Below are 27,281 nucleotides of genomic sequence, written 5' to 3'. Positions count from 1 at the left end.
AATTGGGCCCTCAAATAATATTAACTATTCGACGTGTGCTATACGTAGCGCTATGCTAATTAACTACGCGCGCCCACCAAACATCAATTTCCTATGTTCTCTGAGGACGAACCGATGTGTTCATCGTAGTTTCCATGCGCACGTATCGCCATGCAGTTAATTTTAACTCATTGTGTCGGTGGTTCATTGCCCCCCCCCCCTTTTTTTTTACTAAACTTATGCTTTTATATCTTTAACATACAACTCTTGCCACCTCCTTATCGACGTTGTTTGATTTATCTCTCTTTTTATTATTTTATTTTATTTGAATTTATGGTCAGCCCCTCTCGGTGGTGAACCTGGGATACTCTGCAAGGAACATGGTGTAGCGTCTCAGGAAAAAAACAAAAAAAAAACAGGGGGCACTGAACATTGATGTGTAAACAGCTGTGATGCGCTTTCCGCGGCCTCTATTTCCGATCATTGGCCCATGCCTCAGAAACATTGCAGCCGCTTATATAAATCGAGAGATCCCCTAAATTGTTCGCCGTAGTATTTGATACGGCAAAGTTCGTTTGTGCTGGGTCGCGGGATACATATGCACGTAATCAGCAAGAGCCCAGCTGCCATGTTGCATGAGTGCTTTCCTGCTGTAGCAGTTTCGGAGCATCAGAAATTTAAAAAAAAAGTGAATAAAGATACATTGCTGTCTTTATAATTTTTTTTCTTTTGATATCTAGCGCCGCGTCGGGGGACGTGACGACCTGTACGGATTGAACGTGTTTCTATTCGATCCATCGCTTTACGTTGTGCCCTTGCGGTGACGTTTAAATGCTTAAATATAGTATTCCTCTGCTGAGTGCAGCACTGCAGGTTACTTGCACGTATGCATTTGTTGACTGTACGAAGAAGCAGCATCGCTAAATTCGATTATATCCTGTTTTATACTTGCCTTTTACCTGACGTGACACACTACACGAAACACAACTATATACGTTGGTCGCGAGTTTTTTCGTTAACTTATATCCAAATGTGAAAATTGGTTGACGTATAATGCGTAGAATGTAAGGATTTTTTTCGTTTTTAATTATTTTAATATTGAAATGTCGTGCTCTTACGTGAGCTGTGTTTTCGACTTTGCCTGAACGATATGTATAAATTGTTTTTTTTTTCTTAGCCAACTTAATTTTCACTATACTAAGTGCTGCCTGCACTTTCTTAGGATAGCAGTTAGCTCGAACTTCTTGACTTAAAGAAGTAAGTTTTGCCGAGCGCGCCCTGCTGACACCCGGCAGGTTTTTTTTTTTTTTTTTTTTTTTTTTTTTTTAAAGCCGTGACTACGAGTAAATGGACGCTGTCGCTTCCTAAAAAAAGAAAACGTCCACCGCTAATACAGTGTCCGAAAAATAAAGAAGCGTGGAAAGGATATGCTTGCCGTTTTGTTCTAACGCAGGCGGGTGCACCGCGTATGCTTTTCTGCCTTCTGGGCACGTGCCCCTGGGTCTTTGTATTGCACACGCTTGCAGGAGGACCTTTCGGTGTGCGAGCAGTGGGCCGCTGAGGCAAGCCCGTCTGGAGTTCGCTTCCACATATAGCGCGGCGCCTTAAGAACGTGGGGGCAACTCAGCGTTGAGGAAGTGAAAAAAAAAAACGCTTTGTTTTCCTTTTTTTCCTCCGTGTGCGTGCGGCGAGGGCCATGCAGGAGCCGCATCGTTGGCGAACGTGACGGCGCTGGCGTGCGCACCGGTGGTTTTCTTTCATAGCCTCTTCGTTGACTGGGGCATATTAGCGGGCAGTTCTTTCCCCGCACTATTTAGTATCTCAATTATCTTTCCGTTGAATCCTCTCAACCCGGAGGCTGCTATCAGCACTTTTTTTTTGTTTCTTTTACTTTTGCTACTCAGTAGCTCAGCTGTGTTGGAAGGGGCTTATCTCCTTCGCACCGGTCTCGAGACCTGATCACATTATTAGGGCAGCTGTAGCACGTGTGTGCAGTATCGGGCTTCCAATTGTTGCGCCACTCCTTCCAAGAAGTCGTAAAGGCTCTGTGTATGTGCGGCTGCTGCGATCGCCTTTGGCGGGTTGATTGCCCCCTTAGCTTGTGCCACACCCGTTTTTTTTTCATCATAAAAAACATCTTTGTTTTTCTACAAATCGGCACTGGAGGCTGTGAACTTGACAAAGGTCGGCGTCGCGATTCAGTAATCCACTGCTGTACTTCTGAGTCCGCACATTTGTACCACTCCTTGAGCGCATCGAGGTCATCCGTACACGCTGGTGTGTTTTTTTTTTCCTTCTTTCTTTCCGACGGAATGTGGTCACGTGTTCGCGCCACATCGATTCCGCGGACAAAGGGAGGTGGAGCTCTCGCTCGCCTGCGTGTTCATTGACGTCATTGCTCTTGGAGCAGAACGTACGCCTCCTTTGCCACAGGGGACTCGGGACGCTCGCAGCAGTGTGGAACGCAACTGCAGTCCGTGCTGTCGCTTTTAGGGGGGGGGGGGGGGGGGTCGTTTACCACTGTTATTTTTCACCTTGCTTTCTACCCTCCCCCCCCCCCCCGCCGCTTTTTTGTTCTCTATTTCTCTCTCTCGTTTTTGTCGAAAACAGAAAACCAGGCGACGAAATAGCCCAATCGGCACTTTTTTTTTTGCGATCTATGTCGTGCGTATTGTGTTTCAGAGATGCTGATTGACGAAATGTTGTAGTCAGTATTCTAGAACCTCGTTTACTGACTCTGTCGAAGCTGACCATGAGGGAACGATAGCGATCCATACCTGCGGGACATCGTGTGCCTCGCCGATGGCGTCCTGTCCTTGTTTTTCTCCCTTGAGCGATTTTTGAAAAAAAAAAAAAAACTAAAGGGAAGGATCTCTGGCTATAGTGCCTGTGTGGCTTCTCCAAGCGTGGTGGTTCAGCCTTTATGAGGATTGTGCTTATTGCGTGACTTTGTAGATTGTTGAGTTTTTTATAAAAATACTAGCCGATTACGCAACGTTTAGCAGTGCAGTTCCACATTTCCGCTGGCCTACAGAACGTATAGTAAGCAAGGTTTTGGGGGCGTCCTAAGCCATAAGCACGAATGTAATTCGACCTATTACCCATGATCAGCAAATACTCCATTTACATGTATTCTGCCAAGTCGAGAGGCCCTGTCGCTGCGTCTGTCCCCTTTCTTTGTTAGAGCGAATCACGCGAGCGAAAAGTTATGCAGGAGTATAGTGGTCGGTCTCATCACTACTGAAGCGACTGGCTTAGTGAGAGCCGGCTGACTCGTGGAACTGAAAAGAACCGCTGCCTTCGGCTATTCTATATACCATGCGCATACCACGTATAGCTGGCTTTCAGACTGCGTGGGCGGCCAAGCGGCAAATATCTACAATTACTGTCCACAGCCGTTGTGACGTCATGCGGTTACTTTTTTACGATGGACGGCATGCACCCTCGTCTATCTGTCAGTGCGAAAGGGCGCCCGGTGTAGTGCAGGCAGCATGGTTGCGTCACTTCGGTGTCCCGCCGCTGGATGGGCGATCAGAACAACCCGTCGTCCTTGCGAGATGACGGCCGTGTTTTGCCGGCACCACTTTCTGGCGTGGTGTATTATTTCACTCCGTCGTGCCAGTCCGGGTACAGACATAACGCTTTTCTCTCTCTCCATGTCAGTGGAGTAGGAAAAACACCTCCGCGGTCGCGCTTTCCTTCCTAATTTAACCTTGAAGAAGAGCCTACGTGTCCTCGTGACGCACGCACCGCGAATATAAAAGCAGGGATTGCATTACCATGCGCGCATAACAAAGGGAAGACCAGCGAGCACCGTGCAGTTGCAAGTCGTAGCGTGCGAATAAGCCCGCCTTCCCTGGACAGCCTGGTGCCGCCGCTGCGTTGTCGATGTTCTAGAAGAGCGGAATAGCAGCGTGCCGTGCACAACTTGTTTCATTCTTTCCCACGTGTTCAAGGTCTGCTTCTGAGAAGGCACTGTCGTAAGCGGTCAAGTCACGTGGTGAATGTCCCTAGCCGTGAGGTGTTGGTGGGGGGGGGGGGGGAATAGAAGGGGGATGCGGAATTTGTTTTGCCCATCCTTCCTCCATGATCTGCTATCTCTGCCAGGATGGATGCAAGGAGAGGGCGTGTACCCAGAACCGTGGCGCTTTCCCGTTCCGCGCTCTCTCTTCTCTCGGCCCGCGTCTCCTCTTGCTGCTTTGCGCAACTAGGGCCCAACTAGATGAGCGCCGCTGCTGTACTGGCCCTGCCCGGAGGACTCGGAACAAACGGCGTCTTCGCATGCATTACCCAGTCGGCCTTCGATGGGCGCCGAGCGGGGAAAGTGCACGCTTGTTACGGGATCTGAGAGCGTACGGTGGGCGAGGGGGAAATGGCGTGCGCTCTCGAATTCGCGCCCGCTTCCAGGGGGAGCGCTCGCGCAGCACTCGCTACGCCGGTTAAATGCAGCCCGATTACAAGCCAGTTCGGTGCGCGGGCATTTCTCGAGCAATAAAGCCCCCCCCCCCCCCCCCCCCCTGCCCATCTCCACGACCACTTCGCCAGCTCCCCTACTTTCCACGAAAAGCGGCGCGCGTTCTGTTCAAATGTACGACTTACGTTAATTAAGTAATGCATCAGGCGACCCTGTCGCCGCGTTAAAAACGGCACAGACTTCGATATAGCACCCGATAAGTATACAAATGTATACCTTAGCATTAGCGATCACGGGACGTTTTTTTTCTTTTTTTTTTCAGCGGAAGAGACTTGCGTTGTCGGTGCCCGGGAGCCGCGGCCTCGTGCACGGCAGTAGTCTCAATAACTGATCGCATTCTGATAACCGGCCTTCGCATGACCGCTGCATTTCGATGTCTTCGAAATCAGCCCCGTCTAGTTAGTTGTGAGTAGATATTTGTCGCTAAGGGCCATAATCGGGTGACTGCGACGCGGGCGTTCTTCACCGGGGCAGTGTGGTGAAGAACGAGATGATCGCGACTCCACTTTGTGCCATCGTTGTCGCCTTCAGTGACTCTGCCCGTGTGCTCAGATTTGGGTGCACGTTAAAGAACCCCAGGTGGTCGAAATTTCCGGAGCCCTCCACTACGGCGTCTCTCATAATCATATGGTGGTTTTGGGACGTTAAACTCCACATATCAATCAATTCAGTGACTCTGCGAGTCCGGGGTGTTTGTACCACCAGGAAGTCTTCGTCGCGTCCTTATCGCTCGTCATGTCAAAAGCTCGCCCTGCTGTTCCTTCTGTTGGCATTTCCTCTCCCGTGCGATGTTGTCCTTGGTGACGTGAAAGAATTCGTGCTTATGATGATAAAAGGCGACGCTGCGGTCTCTGTGAGCTGACGTCATGGGCGCAAATATTCGCACGCCTGTCCTGCGGCGACAACACGTGCCGCCGCGTCGCGAGAGGGAAAAACAAGTCCCGTGCGCGCTCTGCTGCACGTTTTCAGCAGGTTTGCCCGATAGCATTGCATGCACTGCTGTCGTTATCGGTGGCTTGACGTCGTCCACCTTACCGCAGCCGCACCCCGTCTGGGCTCGCCGCTGAAAGTGCAACGTTTCGACTTTGTTCGGTTGTCTGCGCTGGAATTGCTCTCGATGTTGCCCGCCGCCATGAAAAGTGTAGGGCCACGCCGAATTGATGGCAACAGTGAAGCGCTTGCCGGGCTAGAGTGCCCATCTGGTGCCGTGGACCGGAAGGTGCCATGGGCTGGTAGTGTTTTGCAGCGCTGCGCTACGTGGCCTGATAAGGCACGAATAAAAAATAAATTGGTGGGAGAGGGGGGTTATGTCCTGAAGTGAGGACCTTCAAGAATAAGGGGCTTTGCATACTAAAACCACGTGTATGATTGTGAAGTGTGCCGTAGTGAGGGAAAAATTTTGATTGTTCATTAACTTGGACCTAAATTCAGGTTCGCGAAGTGATGCTAACGCTGTCAGCTGTCCCATGATTCCCGCGATGTTCAGTTTTTCGTTTCCCGTTCCTTCGCATCGTGACCGGCGTAGTTAAACAAAAAACTACACAAAAAGTTGGTCAATACTGTATCTGTAAGAACAGTTATGCAAACTTGCTTGGCCTCTTTTTTATTTATTCATGTTTAGCGTGTATGGCGACAACATGTGAGAGAGGTTTGTGATGCGTCACGAAGAGACAACACATACAGATCCGAGTCGTGAAAGTACTGTCGAGCCAGAAGACCAACGCTGGTTCAACAAGCGTGCGGTGGAGGCTGCGGTATTGCGAGGGATCCCGGCCGATCCTCCTTTTAAGACAATGCAACCTCTTTTAAGACACCGCAAGCAGTATTTGTACTGGTCCTTTCTTTTTTGGGTGCATTAAACAGTTCACTACCGCCACCTAGGCAACAATACCACCAACCTTATGAAGCGACCTTATTACATGTCCGCTTCTGTGATGTAGTACCTCTACAAGCAAAGAGATATTCATTTGGTGGCCAAAATATATATAGAATTGACAGTCCCAGATTGATAGCTACGTGGGCTTTAACGTATCATAACCACCATATGATTATGAGAGATGCCTTAATGAAGGGCTCCGGAAATTTTAACCACCTGGGTTTCTTTAACGTGCACCCAAATCTAAGCACACGGGCCTACAGCCTTTTCGCCTTCATCGAAAATGCAGCCACCACAGCCGGTATTCGATCCCGCGACCTGCGGGTCAGCAGCCGAGTACCTTAGCCATTAGACCACTGCGGCGGGGCTGACAGTCCTGGAGAAGCTCCGGCTGCTTCTAATTTGGTAATGCAATGATCAAAACATGAAAATTACCCCTAGATTATTCAATGTTGCGTTCCATTGCGGTTTTCTCGTTGGAGCGGATTATTCAGGGAAAGTGCGAGGACTATATTTTGAAACATTGCAGTAGCACGGATAATTGGGCTAGTTGGTATTGTTTCATCTTTTAACTGAATAAGGGCACGCACTTAGACAGAGACACTAGAACAGGAAATACCAGGTCATGTGACAGAAGTGGTATATGTGTACTTACCTTTCTTTCGAATAAACATTACGGTTGCGAGCAAGGCGGTCTTGGTGTGTCCAATTTCCTGTTATAGTGTCCTTATCTGAGTGCGCGCCTTTATTCAGTTAAAAGATTTTGAAACATATTTGGTATTCAGAATAGGCGCTATTTGGACGCTGTTATTTGAGGTTTTGAAATATTTGCACACCCTCATTATTTTCTACTGTGATTCATGGGCGTGACCACACTTACGCTTTTACACGATATCTTTCTCAATTTCAGATTTTCTAGTGTCAAAATGACAAAAGTCACGAAACGCTGAATGCATCCGGCCGTTTTCGTGCGTGCGAGTGTTATGTTGCTCCTATACCGTTCATATAGCTGTGCCAGTCCAAAATGGCAACGTGAACAGGCTGACATGGCGGCCCTACTTTAAAACAATTGGCGAGGTGTTTTCTGGTGTTATCGCACAGATGGGGTGGCGCGTGGAACGCGATCACGCACTCGAGCAGCAGTTCAGCTAACTCAATGACGTCATCTCTGGCTTTCTATTAAGCGCCACATTTTTATTGTGATACAGCGCGTATATACAGTCTCTAGAAGGGACCGTGCATGCACAGTGTGCTGATCTATTATGTGTATATACTACATGACCCCGGCCGCTGCGATAGGGTGACGTGGCAGGCAGACAAGTATACCTCTCCACAGACGCGCAAAATCTCTTCGCGTAATGGCGCGCTGCAGGCATCGTGGCGCAACAAGGCGTCGCTTGCACGCTCGCATGCAGCGCACATGCTCGCGCAGATTGCGCAAGACGACACGTTTGAGCTGTAACGAAGCAGATCGTGCGCGCAATATACGAGGACCTAGTAGGTATATATACTGCCAACAACGAAAGCGTTTTCGTCTCTCTCCAACGCGGAAATGTCAAGTGTGCTGCGTTTCGGATATATGTTGGGCGGACTCTCTTGAATGCATTTGCGTGTGTTCTGTTGGATAAGCGGCTGCCGCAGAAGATTGCTGAATGCGGCGTTGAGCTGCGAAAGACGATTCCCAACGATGGCGGACGCATTCCAATGGAGAACGACATCAAAAAAAAAAAAACAGCGCTGTGTATATACTTGAAATCAGAAGCACGTAAAGGAAGCTCGGGTGAAAATTAATTCGGAAACCTCCACTGCGGCGTGCCTCGCAATATGTTGATTTTGGCATGCGAAACCGCACAATTCAGTACTTATTTAGCAAACGTGCGTGGATGATCAATGTGATGGTGATCATGGTGATGTGGGGCGTTTTATGCAGCGATGGACAGAGAGAGTCGAAGAGCACCGTAACTTTTTTGTAACACACTTATCTCTATTTGGGCGCACGTTAAAGAACCCCAGGTGGTCAAAATTTCCGGAGCCCTCCACTACGGCGTCTCTCATAATCATATAGTGGTTTTGGGACGTTAAACCCCACAAATCAACACACTTATCTCTTAACCGATCGATTGAGGTCTATAGCGTGCGAATGCCCATCTGAGAATATTATACGCACTCACTTTGTGGTACGAGAATCGGATCTAATGGTGGTGTAAAATGGCGTCTTCATTAGCTGATGAGAAAAGCTGTGTGGAGTCCCGGTGACGATCCCCGTGAAGAAAAACAGAAAGGGCCGAAATGTTGACGACTTGTAGTTGAAATACCGCGATGAATAAACATGGAGCACATATATGAGGGTTCATCGCTTGTCAGGAATGTAACAAATTAAAAGAAGATAGCCTACTTCAGGTAAAAACTTCAGGATGTCATCAAGTTTTCGGCTGGTACAGAGCGCCTCGATGCCGAGTGCCGTAACTGCATGGCACGCGACTCGTGGTAGTGCTTTATTACATAGTGCCATCTATTTAAATACAACTAGCGTGTATGCGATAAACTTTCGTTTCGGTTCTTGCTTGTGACTGATGTATTAAAAACGAAGTATAATTCAGTTTCCTTGCTTGGACTGCGTTGTCCGTGCACGTGTGGAAACTGACTGGCCTTATTGTTCGTTATGCTTATACGAACTATGCGATTGGACGTCACGTAACGATGTGACGTTGCGAAATATGAGCCTGCTGGCGCGCTAGAACCCATTCTATGCGCCCTATGCGCCCACGTCCATTTGGCACATAGTCCAGGTGCCACGTGCAACTGATGCTCGACATCACCGCCTGGCCATGCGGAGCCACCCCGAGAACGACGGGCGGCAGCGTGAGCACGCAGTTGGTTGGCGAGAAAATGGGTATCGTTCGGAATGCTGGCACAGTTGTCGGCGTCGGCAGCTTGATGGTCGGGTCGTCTGCTGCATCACACAGCCGTTACGCTGAAGACAGGGCTCTCCTCGGCAGCACCCGCAGAGGCCGGCGTCGTCTGAACGCTGTCATACGTTAGTTTGCGGGTGGCGGCTGGGAAAGCTAGTGCCGTGATCACCTCTTCTCTGCCGCCGCTGCCCGACGGTGGCCGTTGGTAGTGCTCGATGGTCCAGCTAAACGTGGACGTCAGCATAGTCGGCACTTCTGTCGCCGCCAGCAGGGTGGTGGTTTGCTGGCCCGGTGTCTGTTGTGCCGGCACAACAGGCAGCGGTGTCTGCTGCATCACTAGCATCTGCACTGCTGGCATTTGCTGTGCCATCGTGTGCTGAGGCTCAGTCGGCTGAGGAGTCTGCAACTGATGCCCGCCCGAACATCTGCACGGTGGCTCGGCCTTCTTCTCCAGCTGGGTGCTGGTGATTGGCTTGGAGTGGATCGGCAAGTTGAGTGACTGCAGCATGCTTGTGTACTGCTCCTCCGAGAGGGTGATCCCGTGAGACTCGCTCGAGGCACTCAGCTCGCTCTCCTTGGCTTCGGCCTGGACCAGATTCTCCCTGGCAGCTCCCGGAGAGGCCGGCTTCGCCGGAACGCTATCGTGCGTTAGTTTGCGGGCTGCGGCCGGAAGAACAAGTGCCGTGATCACCTCTTCTGTGCCGCCGCTGCCCGACGGCGTCCATTGGTCGTGTTCGATGATCCAGCGAGACATGGGAGTCGGCATTTTTGTCCCCGCCAGCATGGTGGTGGTTTGCTGCTCCGGTGTCTGTTGTGCCGGTACAATAGGCAGCGGTGTCTGCTGCATCACTAGCGTCTGTACTGCTGGCATTTGCTGTGCCATCGTGTGCTGCGGCTCAGTCGGCTGAGGAGTCTGCAACTGATGCCCGCCCGAACATCTGCCCGGTGGCTCGGCCTCCTTCTCCAGCTGGGTGCTGGTGAATGGCTTGGAGTGGATCGGCAAGTTGAGTGACTGCAGCAAGCTTGTGTACTGCTCTTCCGAGAGGGTGATCCCGTGAGACTCGGTCGAGGCACTCAGCTCGCTCTCTTTGGCTTCGGCTTGGGCCAGATTCTTCCTAGCAGCTCTCGGAGAGGCCGGCTTGGCCGTAACGCTATTGTGCGTTAGTTTGCGGGCTGCGGCCGGAAGAATAAGTTCCGTGACCATCTCTTCTGTGCCGCCGCTGCCCGACAGCTTCCGTTGGTCGTGCTCGATGATCCAGCGAAAAATGGGCGTCAGCATAGTCGGCACTTCTGTCGCCGCCAGCAGGGTGGTGGTTTGCTGCCCCGGTACGTATTGTGCTGGTACAATAGGCACTGGCGTCTGCTGTACTGCTGTTTGAACTACTGGTGTCGGCACTGCCGGCAATTGCTGGGCCGGCGTCTGCAGCGCCATTGTTTGCTGCGCCAAAGTTGGCTGAGAAGTCAGCGGCTCCTGGCCGCCCGAAGATTTGCACGATGGCTCGGTCTTCTTCTCCTGATGTATGCTGATGATTGACTTGGATTGGTTCGGCCAGCTGTGTGACTGCAGCAGGTGCATGTATTGCTCCTCGGACAGGGTGATCACGTGATAATCGGTCGAAGCGACCGGCTCGCTCTTCTTGGGTTCGGCTTGTTTAGTTTTTGATGCTGGTGTCTTGTCAGTAAAAGCTCCACCGACTCCAGGTTCCATTCCGCCAGGAAGCTTGTCGGAGCTGGTCATGGTTTCGACGTCCGCGACTGGTTCTTCACGGGTTGAAGCTCCACTGATTCGAGAATCTAGTCCTATAGGAGGCTTGTCGAAGCCGGTCATGGCGTTGACGTGCCCGGCCGGTTCTTCACAGGCTGACAGTTCCCGCTGGCTCTCATCTTCGTAGTATGTTTAACGGCGCTCTTTCTCGGCAACTTCGCAGGTGTCAAGGAGGCGGGCGTGTCGCGCCAGTGTCTTCGACGACATGAGCGAGGGGCGCATTAGCAGTGACCTATGCAAGTGGCGAAAACGAAATGGACGACGAGCTCTCGAGCCACAGTAGCAAGCGCGTTCACCTGTCTTCGTTTGCTTCGTCCTTATGGACAACAATATAATGACGATGCTTTTATACAAGCATGAGATAGGTAAATTAAAACTGAATAAAAAACTAGAACTGTATTTGTTTTTTGAAGTTAGCGATTAATTATGGCCGCGCACTTTGAACAGCTTTCATGTTATAAAGAAGTCGCGGCATATCTACAAAACGAATTATGATGAGTGGGCAGAGAAATTGGATTGTTTGGTTTTACTGTAAAGAACCCACCCGTGGCATTTACCAGTCGCGCACGTAAATGAGTGCCAAGAGGTATACAGTTATATGCAATGTTTATTGATCACAACTGCTGTGTTGTTATCTGGATCGTCATCTTCACGGCGCATAGTGGGTACTTTGCATGTGCTCTGCCGTGATGGCAGAAATCGTCCGTATCTCCCCGTGAAGTGGATGGATCTTCGCTGAGCTTTATTGGGTGCATCTAGTACTGCGGCCCCGGCGCGACAGAGTGCAGGCCTCGTTTATAAGCTGCTTCGCATGTAAAATAGTTTACGATTGTTGATTCTTCCGTAATCTTAACGGCATTTATTTTGTCAAATGAAGCGGTCATCAGATGTTACTACGTTAACAACCAAAATAAATATAGGAGCCGACAGGTGGAAGCACGTAGCAGGAGAGTCGGAGTGAACAATGCAAGTGCCTCAGTTAGGCTGGCCGACGTGCCGATAGGAGGACCTATCTTCGTCAAAGACGCCTTGTCATCTTTGGTGTGTTAGTTTTAATGGGGCTAACCCCTTAAAACTAACACTCCAAGGATGACAAGGCGCCTTTGATGAAGATAGGTACTCCTACCGGAACGTCGGCCAGCCTATCTGAGACTCTTCGACTGTTCACCCAGACTATCCCACTACATTAACTACCAGTAATTGATTATTAGCTATTGATGTTTACGTGAAGCCCATTCGTTACCGTAACAGTAACTGATGGCTGATTCATGTGGCGGAATGAATCCTGTGTTCGCGGATGGTTCAGGTTGCGGTGCTATGATGTATAGAACTACGCCCGGAAGCTCGTGAACGAACGATGAGCGAGAGTGGCACGTGCAGGGAACAATAATTCTGTTCTGCGGCAGGTTCACTATTACATTTTCAGTAGCATTTGTAGGCGTACATTGAGGAAGCATCGTGCAGTAGAGAACTCGCGTATTTGGACATATAATCAGTTAAATTGGGGGCGGAATTGTTAGCGCATAATTGTCGATCGAGATGCACACTGTTGCACATTACTGGTAATTTTGCATGTTGAAAGCGACTACAATTTTACCTAAATTTTGCACCAGACTCAAAATCGAGTATTATTGCTGGGCAGTTAGTACGTATACTGCGGTAAATGCGAGTAGTTTGTTCTGTGGACTGCGACTGAACACGTGAAATGCATGTAGCAGACTTAATTAAAGCCGACACGCACCTGTGTAGTTAGTAAATAGGCAGTAGACGCTTCAGCCAAAGGTATAGTAACCGGATTGTCTATCATTTTTTTCCCTCTCTGAGGATGCGTCGAGTCGACGCATGAAAGGAAACATGAATTTCCGATGGAAACCTTTGTTCTACAATGTGGTTAAGCAGTCTGCCACTGCTGATGAAGAAGCTGACGATATATGACATTGTGGGCTGAGAGAGCTTCCATCATGTCCGGGTGCACGCCGGCTCAGTGACGTGTATTTGGGAAGGCGCGAGAAACTTTCCATTTTCCTTTTCGACAAGTGTTGATGCAATGCACCGCAACCCTAGAATCGCCTGCGTCATCGGCCGCGATATTTCGAGCGCCGCACGCGCGTCGTCGATTTAATCACGGTAGCAGGAAAGAGGGGAGGGGGGAGAAAAGAAAAGTGGCTGCTGCAAATGACGTAACAAGCGACAGGTGAAGTGCCCTTGTGTGGGCCATGGAATGCGTTCCGGCGCCGCTATCGGTGGGCGGTGTCTCTCGTCTGCCCCAGACCTGTGCGGGGTCTTGCCAAAAATGGGAGGGGGAGGGGGGGCGTCTTTTCCGCGAAGCATCCGTTCTCCGTGAGGCGGAGGGGAACATGGGTGAGTCAGCTCGTTTCACTCGCGCTTTGTCGTGCAACCGGTCGCAACTGTTGGGCCACTCCTGATTCCGTTCCGCGCCGTGCGGTCTTGTCGAACGTGTTGATTCAGGTGGGAAGAGAACGCCGCCGAGGCCATTTTATTGTGGTTGATGTTCATGGGGGTGGGATGTGAGCCCCTATGTTACGTCTCCACGTTTGGCGGTCAACTGATGGCGTCACCACTCTGTGTGTACCACGTGGTGTGTACTGCGTCTCTCGGTGATATTCGTTCGGCGAAACATGGGAGAGTCAGCTTCGAAAAAAAAAAAAAAGACTCATGTAAGGTTGATTTCGCGTTCAGGTGTGACGTGGCACTGAAGTTCTCATTCGAATACGCCACGCCTGGAAGAACATGTTCGTATCCCTTCCTCCCCCCTGACATCCGTCTCTTTTTTATTGTCATGGGTCCTGTATGAAACGCCTCGTTTGTGCCCCATCCTCTAATCTTGGGCTGGTTGATATATATCTTGTAAATTGGCGAGTTTTTTTTTAAACCTCTGCTGCTTCGTCCTGTGCTCGAGCTGCTAAAAAATTTCCGGTGTTTTCATGTCGCGATTTTTTTTTCTGAAGCCGATTTTTAAATTATGTTCGGTATTTTATTTTCTCCCTCTGCTTCACAGTATAGCTTGTGGTCGCAGTGCCGCCTGCTTATAATTATTGTCAGCGGTACCTCACGCACTCTGCTGCTCTCGCACCCACAGTGACGGTGTCGGAACGAGCCCCAGCTTTAAGTCGGAGCACAGCTCGCACCGCGCGCAATTTACGGGCGCCGTGCCATGTACCAGCTGCTTGCGCGAAATTCTTCCCTGGCACGTATAGGCGACCTTGCGAAAGGCTCTTCTAGTAATAAAAGTTTCGAGCGAAACGGCTGTCTTTGCGGGCACGTTCAGGGCGAGCAGTCGGAGAGGTCTTGCTGCGTGTGATGTGGTTCGCATTGACGTCAGTTGACAGGCAAAGTGCGCGAGGAGAACGCTCAGGAGGTGTGTCCCGCCGGCTGCACGGGACGTTCGTCATTTTCGCTCGGGCAGCTTGCGTGGAAGCGAAACGTGTCTGAGCGCGATTCGAAACGTCGGGAACTCTTGCACCGAGGCACCTTCTAACAAACAGATGTTCGGAGAGTGCGCTTTTGCGTGGTTGGTTCGTTATGTACTGTACATACATAGCGCTGGTCGATAATTCACATCAATTAAAGCGATTGATAATTAAAGTGGGTAATCGACTCAGGGAAAACATACCTTATGGTGGCCAATAAGGCGCGTCCTGTGGAAGGTATACTAGAACATGCGGTCGGTTGAGATGCTCGGGGCGCTGCCAAAATTGTTTCGAATAATATTTTGAGTAACCTAGCGCGCGCTGCGCTGTGCTTCTCAGTAATTTTCGCTGTATTGTGGTTATGGTTTAAACGAACACACCGCAGTCGCTTGTTGGCGTGTACGCAATTGTGGACCATGCAAGCAGTCCTATAGGGTGCGCTGCATGAGTTGTCACAACTATCTCGCACCAAGTTTTTTTTTTTTTTTACACAAGAATTGCGTTAGTGAACTATAAACCTTGTGTATATACATTATCGTCTAGGGGCTGTACAGTAAGCAATAATGCCGGCATTTTTTGTTAGTGATACCTAATTAGTGAACTATAATGATTATTTGTTTAAGTGACATGCTTTGTCTTAATTATCAAGGACTCACTTATGTAATTGCAGCATCTGTAATCTGTGTAGATTCCTCTGTGACATTTTGAGCGACCTAATTATTGCCTCCTATCTTTTTCCTGTCCGATAAAGAAAGCCCGTGAGATAGGAAAATACCACCCTACTATTGATAACAACGGCACGAAAAAAGCTTACTTCTTACCCTCAGATTATTATTATTATTATTATTATTATTATTATTGCACAGATCGGATTTCTTTTATTTTCGTTACGCCTCCGTCATATAAATAATACTGCCACTGCGGCTGGGTTCAAAGCAGAGGGTCATAGCAGCATGCAAGTCTGCTTTACGTGCAAGCGTGGATGGCTACCTGATTATAAATTTGAAGTCGTTTAGTCGGCCTTTGTATTTGCGCCATGGGTTCGCGAGTGAAATGAACGAATTAAGCGTGATGATCTCGGCCATATATACGGCCACAGATTCTTGTAGCCGCGACTATGTGTGAAGTCATTGGGAAGTTTTAGTGTAGATTATGGAAAGATATATAGCGTTCGTTGCGTATAAAACCCGCCATTTACGTCACTCAACGGAGGCCCGAAAGAGGATAGCGCACTACGCATGCGCAATTTCGACAGAACGCTAATGCAAAGCTCTGCGCACCATATTCTAAAACTATTAACAGCTGTTAATTTGTCACGTTTAGTCGCTGTGAACGATAAACAAACTAAGAACGAAGCAGTTGTGGGAGTCGTATAATGTCGGAGCAGATATTGTGGTGGATTTTCTATTGAGAAGTTACGATCTGTTACGTAACTCTCGTCAGAAAAAAAGGCGGACACGTGTGCGTTGACGTACCGTTTTAACTTAAAAGAACGACTACATTTTTTTTGCGTCGTTTGGCTTCATTTTTCTGACCAATTTAGGCGCTTCGCAAAACGCGTATGAAAAAAAGTGCCACCATATCCACGAAGTGAATGATGATGAGTGGGCGAAGCTCCGGAGGTAAACCTGGTAAACCATGAATATTCCGTACATTTCCCCACTCAATTTTATTACAACGCTCCCCCTAGCGTACGTCGCCGCACTAAATCAAACGATTGCCTTCCACCAATGACACGCGCCATATGTGACAACATTCCTATTTTATAACATCTTGCATGTTTCATCAACAACTATACAAGTACCTCCGTCTAGTTTATAACGTCTTACATCTTTTCATGATCAGTAGAGTTACTGTATATGCTACCTTTAGGTAGCTACCTAAAGGTAGCATATACAGTAACTCTAATCATCAGCCACGAGTACAGCCATCTAGTGAACACTGCAAGAACTAAATGAGAGGTGGTTACGTACAGAGGATGCACAGCCCACGCCTTAAGCAGCTTCGCCCCTAAAACGTGGCTTGTGCAAATGCCCTATAGAATTGAGTGACGTAACTGTGCGGTGGGATGTGCTGGGTCTGCCTCGAAAGAGTATGCTCAAAATTGATTTTGATCACCTGGTCGGCGTTGTTTTGGAACGTGCGTTCAATGTGTAGGGTACACGAGATTGTCTCGCATTTTCGCCCTCTTGGCCGGGATAAATATAGAAATTTTATTCGTACTCCAGACAGAGTTTAAAAAAATAAACGTAGTTTCGTTCGTTCTAAGATATACATATAGGTCAAATTCAGATCAATGCACAGTCTGCTCTTATACGAACAATTCTGCATGTAAAGCGTATGTAAACTGCTTGTGCGTAAACACGCGTGTCATGACCCCTCCTTGAGGCCAACGACTTTTAACAAGGAAAAAAAAAGAATTCGGTGCATATGTTATTCGGCGGTGATATATTCCATGTTCTTGGTCCCTAAAGCTTAGTGAGCCGGCTCCCAGGGCCGTAACTAGAGGGGGCTTGAGGGGGTTCTGATATCTTTTTAATTCACAATTGCACAAGTAATAACGCTGAACCTTGAGCAACATTGGTGGGTGCTGCGGATGGGGTCGGCCGTTTAGGATATTTGCTGGTGCCGTTTAAAGTGCCCTGTTACTGTAAAGAGTGGACAAACACACAGACAGACAGACAGACAGACAGACAGACAGACAGACAGACAGACAGACAGACAGACAGACAGACAGGACAAAATTTTTGCGTCGGAGGTCCCCAAGAAAGAATATTGTCTTTAAAAAATAATAAATACTGCCTCGAGGCGCTTCGAGTTGCGGTGTGGGCATGTTTTGTTCGCACGGGCGCGGCCAGAACACTGGCGAGCAGGCTCTGCGGGGGATCCTGGCGTGCGTGCCACATCTCTTGACGTCGTTCGTGTCCCCGACCGGCGGCGGCCGTGTGTTGTGGTTGTTGGCGGTGGTGGCTCGCTAGGCGCGCCGACCGACGACCTCGGCGCGTAAAAATAGGAAGAGGGCGTTCTTCGCCGCCGCCACCATCCGAGTTTTTATGCCACGCAAGGTGGTGTGCGATGGTGCCCACCCTCTCGGTGCACCCCCCCCCCCCCCCCCCCGCCATTTTGACGGTGTCGTCGTTCTCGCAGCTACTCGCCTTGTCAACGAATTAAGCCTCACTGGGCGCCGTTATAACCCTCTTTCGGCACTTACTGATGTGCGTGACTCCCCGTAAAATGCACTGTCGAAGCTGTGACGTCAGCTTTAATACTCTTGTTATAATATCCACAAAGGAGTTGATATTTTTTTTTTTGAAGAGGTCTGTACCGCCGCGCCGCACTCACAATAATCCATATATTCTTTAAAAAATGTTCTTGACCGTGGTGGCCTTCGGGGCTGTGGCGCTGCTAAGCACGAGGGTGTGGGTTCGATTCCTGGTCAAAGTGAAAAACAGAAACGCAGCCCGAAAGTTTTTTTTTTTTTTGTAAAGACGATCGTCTTTCTTGAGGACCTTCGCACGATAATTTTTGTCTGTCTGTCTGTCTGTCCATTTGTCTGTTTGTCCACCCTTAACGGTACCGGGTATTCTGAACTGCACCAGCCGATACCCTAAATGGCCGACTCCATCTGCAGCGCCCACCAATGTTAATGTTGCTCAAGGTTCAGCGTTCATACTTGTGCGATTGTCAACTCAAAAGCAATTATTGCACATATCTGAGGCACCATAACAACACGTATATATTCTGTATGTGCATCTTTTACTGAAAAATGCATACATAAGTAATTCTAAAGACCATAGCACTTATCACGTTGCGCTGACTATGCGACGCTTGCACGAAAAAGCTATTGTTTCCGATGCTTTGCTAAGACGACACGGTGGTGGCACCTACCCGTCGCCTTGCGTTCTACACCTTCTCACCTCCGAGACGGGCGCGCACGGCGCACGCCCCGTTTTCCAGGATAACTGCCAGATAGCGCTCATTTCTCACGTGTAACGTGACTTGATGCGCTCGTTCGCCTCCGCTGCGCGCTCGAGGCACTCTGACGCAGCGCCTCCAAATTACCATTCACCGATTTTCTTGCGCAGAACATCAAATAAACGTTTTGGTCACTCTCTCCAGACACAATAATATCGTCTTTCGACGACATTTGCAGATTATCACGCAGATACGGGGCCAATTTTTCCCGAGACAGAGATTTGAAGCACTATTTGTGTAGAGATTGCTCGTTTTATTGTGTATTCATGTATCTATACAGCTGCAAAACTAAAGAAAGCGCAAGAGCATCGATTCCTTACCGCCCCTCTACCCCCCCCCCCCTTTTACGCCAGTGAAAAAAAAGGGGGGGAGAGAAAAACGCCCAGTGTACGAAGATATAGGTGCGCGTCAAGTAACCCCCCAAGGTGGTCATAATTAATTCGGAGTTGTTCGAATTTTAGAATAACGAGCCTCAACAACTACGTCGGAGATTCGCCCACGTAAAACCGCAGTACATTATTTTTGTAACGAGTGGGTGGGGCCGCAATACCGGCGACGTGTGTATTTCGCGATGCTCGCGCGCGAATTTGGCACTTTATTATCGCTCGGCGCTGTCATTTTTCTTGTTCCGAGCACGGACGAGGCGAATAGACCGCCCCATTAAGAGTTCCGTCTCCGGCTCGAGTGCCGATATTCTATACAATGGCGATTTTTCAGTCTTTCATCCCTGTATTTCGCGCGCGTGGTTCAAGCGAAAGAACGATACATAATGTCTCACTCTACATAATCATATCATGCGGCCATTTCATTTAACCAATAAATTTGGGCGTGGCGCCCTGGCCCCAGTCTGTCTTTTAGGAATAAAGATAAGCGTATATTATCATAAATTATATAACGAACGTATGTTCGCGAATAGCTGCGATTGAACTTCCCCAGTTTTCGTCGCCCGCAATTCCAGTTAATCGATGGCCTGCTCTTATACAGTTGAGCTTGCATAAAATACGTGTTTTGTAAAGGCCACAATAAAGGAACACGAATCGCACTTGGCGTTCACAGCATCACGAGCATGCCCTTAAAAAATCTTGTTATATTTTATTTTGTTTTGTTTATTGGTACCTCAACGGTCCCGAGGGACATTACATGACGGGCATTACATGACGGTGCCATGTAGTGTCCCTCGGCAAAAAAAAAAAAAACGACATCTATGAAGCATTTTTCGGGCAGATGTAAAAGGGGCAGCTCATAAGTCAGCCTTTCGTCCAATGCCTCGCTGTCAGCATTCGTGGAATGCCGAGCTCTGTATGTAAATATTAACAAAAGTGCTTTCGTGCTCTTCACCTGTTTACATTCTGCCATTCTAATCTTTTTCTCTTACTCTTTGTTTGATATAACTTGCGTGTCGTTCTGCGTGGAATGAGTCGGAAAGTTTTTCTCTTTTTTTCGTAAAAAAAAAGAACATTTGAATGTTTGTTGGTTCTCTGAGAACCGCTGCTGTTTATGCTTCAATACACTGTCCATACATGCGTATGTGTACATGCACAATCAACTCAATAAAGTGCTTTCATCACTCCCAACACAGGCACACAGGTGCTGTCAACGTTTGTACGTGGACGGTCGATTCGTCTGCAGCCATGACACAATGGTTGCGCAAATATCAATTACATCTGCATTCTATGTGTGGTCGCTTGGCTATATGTGTAGCGCAGGTGGCCGTATAGCTTGCAGCACACGTACTTTAGCGCCCGGAAACTGCAAACACGGCCATCTTCTGTACATACCTCCTGAGCCTCAGCATAGCTATAGTTCTGTCGTGTGCACTCTGCAACTATGGCCATCATCTAAACCGCACGGGTGGGCCAGAAAAAAAAAATGGAATAACAGTCGAGGCTTCAGAAGGAACGCCTTAATTACTCTAATGCATGCTAGACGCAGCGCCTCCCCCATAAAGCGGTAGTCTCCAAAGCAATCCATTTGTGCTAAAACTCGATCAGTGCGAGGTAACGCCGGCACAGTTTCTTTCTTGCGCGCGTCTGTAACTCGAGTATGTATACATGGAACGCAGGTTTCGTCGTCGGCGCTGCTCTGTGCCTTGAGGTCTTCCCTTCGGCCCGCGTCGCAAGGCGCGTCTTCTGTCAGTTTAATTCCTTGCGACCGTCCCGGGTGTCTCTTACGCGTGCTGAATGAAATGAAGGGGGTGCCAACTTCCGCGAACCCGTGGCGGCCGGGGTTACCGTTGTGCACTGCCGGTCGTTAACGTTGTCGCGAGGAGTCTCGACGCTCCGTCATCGATCTCTCGAATTTCCGCGCGGGGTGTTCTTTGTTTTCGAGTACCTTCGGCGAAACGCAATTTGCCGTCCGTCGCACAAACGATGGGAGAATCATGCTAGCAGGAAGCAGCTTGCGCGAACAAGTGCGGCTTCTTGCCTGTCACAGTGTGACGCATCTGGATCGCCCACGAGCCCTGTGCGGGCCCGCATCAGGCACCTATGGTTCCCGAAAAAAATGGAACGAAAGAACGACAAGTGATCGCCGTTCCGTGGCCGGCGTGAGTGGCGGAGAAGCATGAATGGGGTCGGCGGTGGCGGGCTTCCTCTTTCCTTCCTTCCCGTGGCGGGTGATTGTACTACGCACCAGAGAAGCGGTGCGGCGGTTGAGCGACCGGCGCGGCTGCAGGAAGGTCTTCCGGGGGCGAGCATGAATAAGGCCCGCCGGTATTTCGGCGTTATGGTGGACCGGCCGATGGTGCGCGGCCTCGCTCTAAATTTGGACCTCCCGCCTCCGTTTCGTGCCTTGCGAGGAGAGAAACGAGCCTTCGAAGACGAGCACTCCGCTGCGCTCTCGGCTGTTTTGCCGCTGACGCGCGTCGCTCTTTGTCATTGCATCGCGGACTCGTTGTTTACGCGTTTAAAGGAACGGCCGAGTGGGCACCTTGGCGAGCAACGCGACGACTGCTTAGCCCGAAGCCCTATGGCCTTTTCTCGAAACTACGCATGCGGTGAGCGAGTTTTTCCTTTGCTTCCCTGGGGCTTCCGAAGGGGCATATCGAGGTAAATAAAGAGATGGTGGGGTGGGGGGGGGGGGGGGGGTATCGTTTACTTTCGGTGACTCGTCAAATCAGCGTTGGTTCGTAATTCCCAGTGTTGTTCCTGCTAACCCATCTGTATGCGTATACGTTATCTCGTGAGCAATAGAAGGGGAACACCAAATTCCTGTTTAAGCAGTCATTACTCGGGATGCACAGATGTAAAAGCTATGTATGATTCACATGATGTAGCGCATCCACTGGAACATTTGGTGTTATGAACGCGCCTGTGCCTGCCCATTTAGTTTAAATATGGCCTCAAGAACACAATTGCAGTGTTTCCTTTCATATTGCTCATGACTTTACATGTATTGGCGGTCACATTATGACGACTTACATGTGTTCGCTTTGGTGGAGTGGTCGGGTATGCGCGCATGTTCTCGTTAGACTTGACCATAAAAATGAAGGCTTCCCCTGTGCCTTAATTGTAATTGGTTTTGAGGCAACTGTATCATGACGATGATGATACGTGGGGTTTAACGTCCCAAAACCACCATATGATTATGAGAGACGCCGCAGTGAAGGAGGAGGAGGAAAAAACCTTTATTGATGCTGGCTATGCCGCAGTGGAGAGCTCCAGAAATTTCGACCACATGGGGTTCTTTATGGTGCACCCAAATATGAGCACACGGGCCTACAACATTTCCGCCTCCATCGGATATGCAGCCGCCACAGCCGGGATTCGATCCCGCGACCTGCGGGTGAGCAACCGAGTACCTTAGCCACTAGACCACCGCGGCGGGGCATACTGTATCATAATTTGCAAGATTTATGCAGTGGTTTATCATTTAAGATCTGTAAGAAGGAAACTCGGTAAAGAAGGGGTATTTAGCTGTACGTTGTTCAAGTCATTCAGACAAGAAACATCCAGCATATTTGTTTGGAGACGCAAGAAAGGCGTGTAGAAGAATGTTACGCGGCGCTGTTAGACTGGTTGCAAATCCATTGCTCGCGTGAGTATTAGTCGTTTTCTTTCCGCCTCCTGGGGACTGCTGCAATGCATTGATTGCCACAAATTCCCAGGTATTTATAAGGCACACTATAGTAGCCTCTCGATTTTCTATTAATAATAATAATATTAATAATAATAATAATAATAATAATAATAATAATAATAATAATAATAATAATAATAATAATAATAATAATAATAATAATAGAGTTGCATAATTTGGTTCGAAGTAGAAGGCGCTAACAAGACAATAGACAAAAAGAGAGACATTCAAAGAAGGCGTCCGTCGTCTTCTTTGCTTCTTCTGTTTAAAATCATGCTATACCAACACGCCCAGCTCTTCGATCTGACATACCATAATTTGTACGTATCTCGATTCTGTCTGCCTTCCATTCTGTGGTCATGGATAGTTCACTATAGATTTTCCTTTGTGTAACGTTTAAGTTTGTAACACAGCCGCCCAAGCGTTGTGGGTCGGTATGGCGGAAAATTCACCCCACCTTTCTTCTGAAGTTCCTCCACGCTCGCGGTGTGCGGGATTTATCGATAACAGTTTTCGTACCGGCGTCCACTGTATTAGCCCGACGAAATCAAAAGCGCGGCGAATTCTGCAGAGTCACAGCGGCCGAGTCGCTCGCACGTGTGACATGTATCGCGAACGGCATTTGGCAACAACACGAGCTGTTACCCCGGGTCTTTAAAAGGAAACGGCGCTCATACAAACAGAAAAAAGATGAAGTGCTGTGCTCTAAAGGAAACGCGTGTCCCGAGCGGTGACACCTTCTCTGGCACCTCTGTCTCTCTTCACCCTTTCGTCGGGCAGCAGAAGGGGGCGGGAAGAAGAAGGAGGGGAACTACTGCCTCCGATGCGCTGTGCTCGGAGGCAGCTGCTGTGTCAGTTTGCGTCGAGCTATACGCGCCGCGGCGTTGCTACCGTAATAATAATATATGGGGTTTTACATCTCGAAAACCACGATATGATTATGAGATACGCCGTGATGGACGGCTCAGGAAATGTCGACCACCTGGGGTTCTTGAACGTGCCCTGACATCGCACAGTACACGGGTCTCTGCTGCCATATTGCCTCCGTCAAAATGCGACCGGGATCGAACCCGCGACCTTCGTTCGGGTCAGCAGTCCGTAGCCACCGTTCCACCGAGGCGGACTCGCGACGTCGCTACAAGCGCCTCAGTACGTCGACGGCGCCTGCTTTCAAGCATGGCACCAGCGTGAATACGAGTGACGTGGCGGTTGTGGCTGCGACAGGCTGCTGACACGCCGACTGCATGCCTTCTCTGTGTGTATGCACGATGCACCGGTTCAATTCGCAGAGAGACGGGGGGGGGGGGGGGGGGGAGGTAACACCGTGGCAAAGCGGAAACGCCGTGTTTACGTTGCGTACGAGCCAAGTTAAGAGCGAGAGGAGGAATGGGGGACGTCGGCCACGCGCAAGCGGCGTCCGAAAACACGCGGCGTCCTGCTGTTCGAAAATATGCTCCCGCCGCCACGGTTCGGTCGCTGGTTCGCCCGAGAACTCGTGGCCCCTAGCCGGCTTTCTGCTCCAGGAAAAGAAAGTCGGCCAGAAGGTGAATAACGGCATTTCAGGCCATGGTCGATGCCTTTCTCTCCTTCTTTCTCAGCGCCCTTTTGGGAGAACGGCGCCATAGCGCGTTGTTATGATTCCGCGCCCAAAAGGGGAAAAAAGTATGTTTCGCGAATTGAACGATATGGGCAACACTCCGATTAAGCGTTTGCCCCAAGAAGAAGAACGAGAAGCGGAAAAAATCGTGACAGTGAACATTCGCGGCGCGCTATAATCTCGAAAGATGTGTGGGCAATTAATGTGGAATAATGCTGCCCCGTGTTACACTATGGGGATTGAATGGAGTTCGCCTTTCGAAGGGCTTACGGGGGTGGCTTAATCCGGTGCGTACACTTAAAACGCACTTTGTGTCACGATGGAGATGGTAAGAACTTTATGAGGCCATAATCAGCCTTCCTCAGTGGCCTGTTATACAGAGTAACTAACGATGTTTTCTTGGTATATTGACGAGGTATATTGACGGTGACTAGCACTCGAGTGACCTCAAGAAAGTAGCAATATATGTTATGGTTTAACGTCCCGAAACCACGATATTATTATGAGGGACGCCATAGTGGAGGGCTTCGTTGATTTCTGACCACCTGGGATTTCTTTAACGTGCACTCAAATCGAAGCACACGGGCCTCAAACCTGGATTCGATCTCGTGACCTGTGGGTCTGCAATCGAGCCCTATAACCACTAGACCACCGAAGCGGGTCATTTAGAAAGTCTTAACTATCTGGAGAAAGCGGACGAACGAATATTACGCCGCCTCCAGACAAACACCTATCTCAGTCCGGCGGTCGCCAGGAATTTCTTGCTGGGAATCAGTGGCATCTGCTCGACTTGCCAGGTCCTGGCCGACACCTACCACGTCATTGCTTCATGCCCCTACAACCCACTTCCTTTTTTCATCCCCTTTCCCCATCCCATCTAGAGAGGCTTGGGAGGAGTACCTACTCGGCTGCTCCACCTTGGATGCTCAACGCTCCTTGGTGAGGCGCGCTCGGGCAGTGGCCAACTCCATTGGCGTCCCGCAATAGGGTCTTGCCACTCAAGCATGCAATATGCCGCAACCCCCTGGTACGTTTTCTGTAATGAAATGTTTTCTACCACCATCGTTATAGTAACACAAGCGTTCAGGAGCGGGAGGAATGGACGCTTTTTCTCGTTTGTTTACTGTTTTAAAAAAAGAAAGAAGTACTCTCTCGTATGTTGGCGTCTTGTACATATGAGGCGTCCGTCCGGTGCTCGTATAATACTTCTTATTTCGAAATTCTCCAGAAAGACATGTACGTTCCATCCGTATCAAGTGGTGCAGTAATGAAATGAAATTCGCTGCGTATTTATTTGATTATTTATTTATTTACTTATTTGTTTATATTCGGAAACGTGTTCTGAACACTGAAATGCCCTTCTCACACATAGGACGGGTAGAAAAGTAACTAATGATACTTTCGTCATATAGCTATAGCTGCTGCATTGTCGTTATTTTTATGTCCTGGTGACTTATCAATACATATTGGCGGTGTTTGTAAGAAGAGAAAAAATAAACCCCAAACGGGAGGGTTCTAGCAATGTTGCAACATTCTTGGTCACTTCTCAGATGTTATTGGTATATGCCGATTGTCAGTATGTACAAATTATTATCAAAGACCTCATCATCCCCCCCCCCCTTCCCACCACAATTTCGCGTGTTACATATACTGCTTAGTTATGCTTCATTCATTTGTCATCATGAACTGACTCTATATATGACTCATGAGAGCACGTCTTCCGATGACTTCAGCAGGTGACCGTGTTTGCTATCTGCGAGTGTCGGATAAAGGTTCCGGCACCTCGGTTCAACAAACAGTCGTCGTGCGTGCACCTGCCGTGGATAACCTTTTATAAATTTTCGCCTAGGTGTCCTTAATTGCGCTCAGCAATACGGTTCGCCGCGCAGGATAACAGAGGGGGGGGGGGGGGACTTAAAACGGAAGTTTCTTGAGCGAATCGGGTAAATTTCATTACAAACAAATAGAGTCACTGCCGAAGAGCTCGAAAGTGCTTAACAAAGATTGCGGATCAGCGCCAAGGGACGTTACACGTGTGCTTTAGATGTGTAAGGACGAAAATGGGTTGAAATGGCGTTTTACTCGGTTTTCAAGCAGAAACGATTAAAGGGTCCCTCCACTTTCTGTGCGCTGTTTTCTGTCTTGTTTATTATTACTTTTTAGCTTGTCATTCATAGTTCAACCTCCACATCTCCCTTCATTACTCCACATCTCAGGCAAACCACTTTCGCTTTCATAACGAATTCTTCCACGCGCGACGAGAAAAAGAGAGGTTCTCATATGGAAAAAAAGAAGAAAAAACTGAGAAAAAGCGATTGATTTCATTACAGGGTATAGCATATCGAATAATTTCCTAGGTTATGTACTGTCGTAGTTTCCTGTTTTCAGTCTTGTTTCATGAAATTAGTACTCTTCGTGTATGTACTACGGAAACTCGAGAGACGTACATACGCGAAACTTTGGGGCTGCCTCGAGCAAAATAACTAAATTATCGGGAATATTTCCGCCTAGCTGCTCATTGTATGTGGTCACGCGAAAGCTGTATGTCGGGATTGAGTGATGTTGCGAGGCATGTGTAATTGTACAGAACTTGCGGGGTCGCCCTAGTCCCTCTGCTCTATATTGACCAGGTAATGTGCGTTCTAACAAACATGTCCTGTCGCCAAATTATTATGTGCGCCAAATTATTATTTCGGCTGTAGGCTCGGCTCTCTGATAAGGAAAGTGGTCCACATAGTGTTGTGACTGGCGCCAGAGCTGACGAGGAAGCGGCGCTCTTTTAATCCTCAAACAAGTAGGCGGCCGGCCGGCTGCCTATGCCCGCCAGGTATTTTCCCTCCTAGACGGAGGGTGAGACGTCGTGTCACCACGCCGCCGTAAGCCGTTCGAGGGAGGACAACAAATATAGCATCTTCCTTGGAAGAGATCGTGGCGGCCGCCGCAAATCGCCCCGCTAATTGAGCGAACAGATCGGCGGACCCTTTGATGTACGCTGTCATGAGCTTGGGACACGTCGACCAGCGGCACACAGGACGAGAAAGAGCCCCGCTGGCGCCACCTTGGAGTGCAGTGATGACGCCTCAATATTGGATGTTCACGTGGGCCGTGCATGCTCGTCTCTCTCGCCAGTTGTGTGTTATCTGTGATTGGATAGTACCATCTGCACGTGGTCCGTGATCTAAGGATCTGGGGAGG

At 49.1% G+C, this 27,281-nt stretch overlaps 1 protein-coding gene across 2 annotated transcripts in view; it reads left to right on the top strand.

Annotated features, from left to right (window-relative positions):
- LOC119161454 (protein FAM13A) overlaps window positions 1-27,281 on the top strand; it is a 196,345-nt gene that overhangs the window by 90,211 nt on the left and 78,853 nt on the right. The gene's annotated exons all lie outside the window — the stretch shown is intronic.

The sequence above is a fragment of the Rhipicephalus microplus genome, chromosome X, assembly GCF_043290135.1.
Source record: "Rhipicephalus microplus isolate Deutch F79 chromosome X, USDA_Rmic, whole genome shotgun sequence".
In the NCBI taxonomy this organism is placed as follows: domain Eukaryota; kingdom Metazoa; phylum Arthropoda; class Arachnida; order Ixodida; family Ixodidae; genus Rhipicephalus; species Rhipicephalus microplus.
The sequence above is the reverse complement of the archived record's forward strand: the minus strand, read 5'-3'. Positions and strand labels throughout refer to the sequence as shown.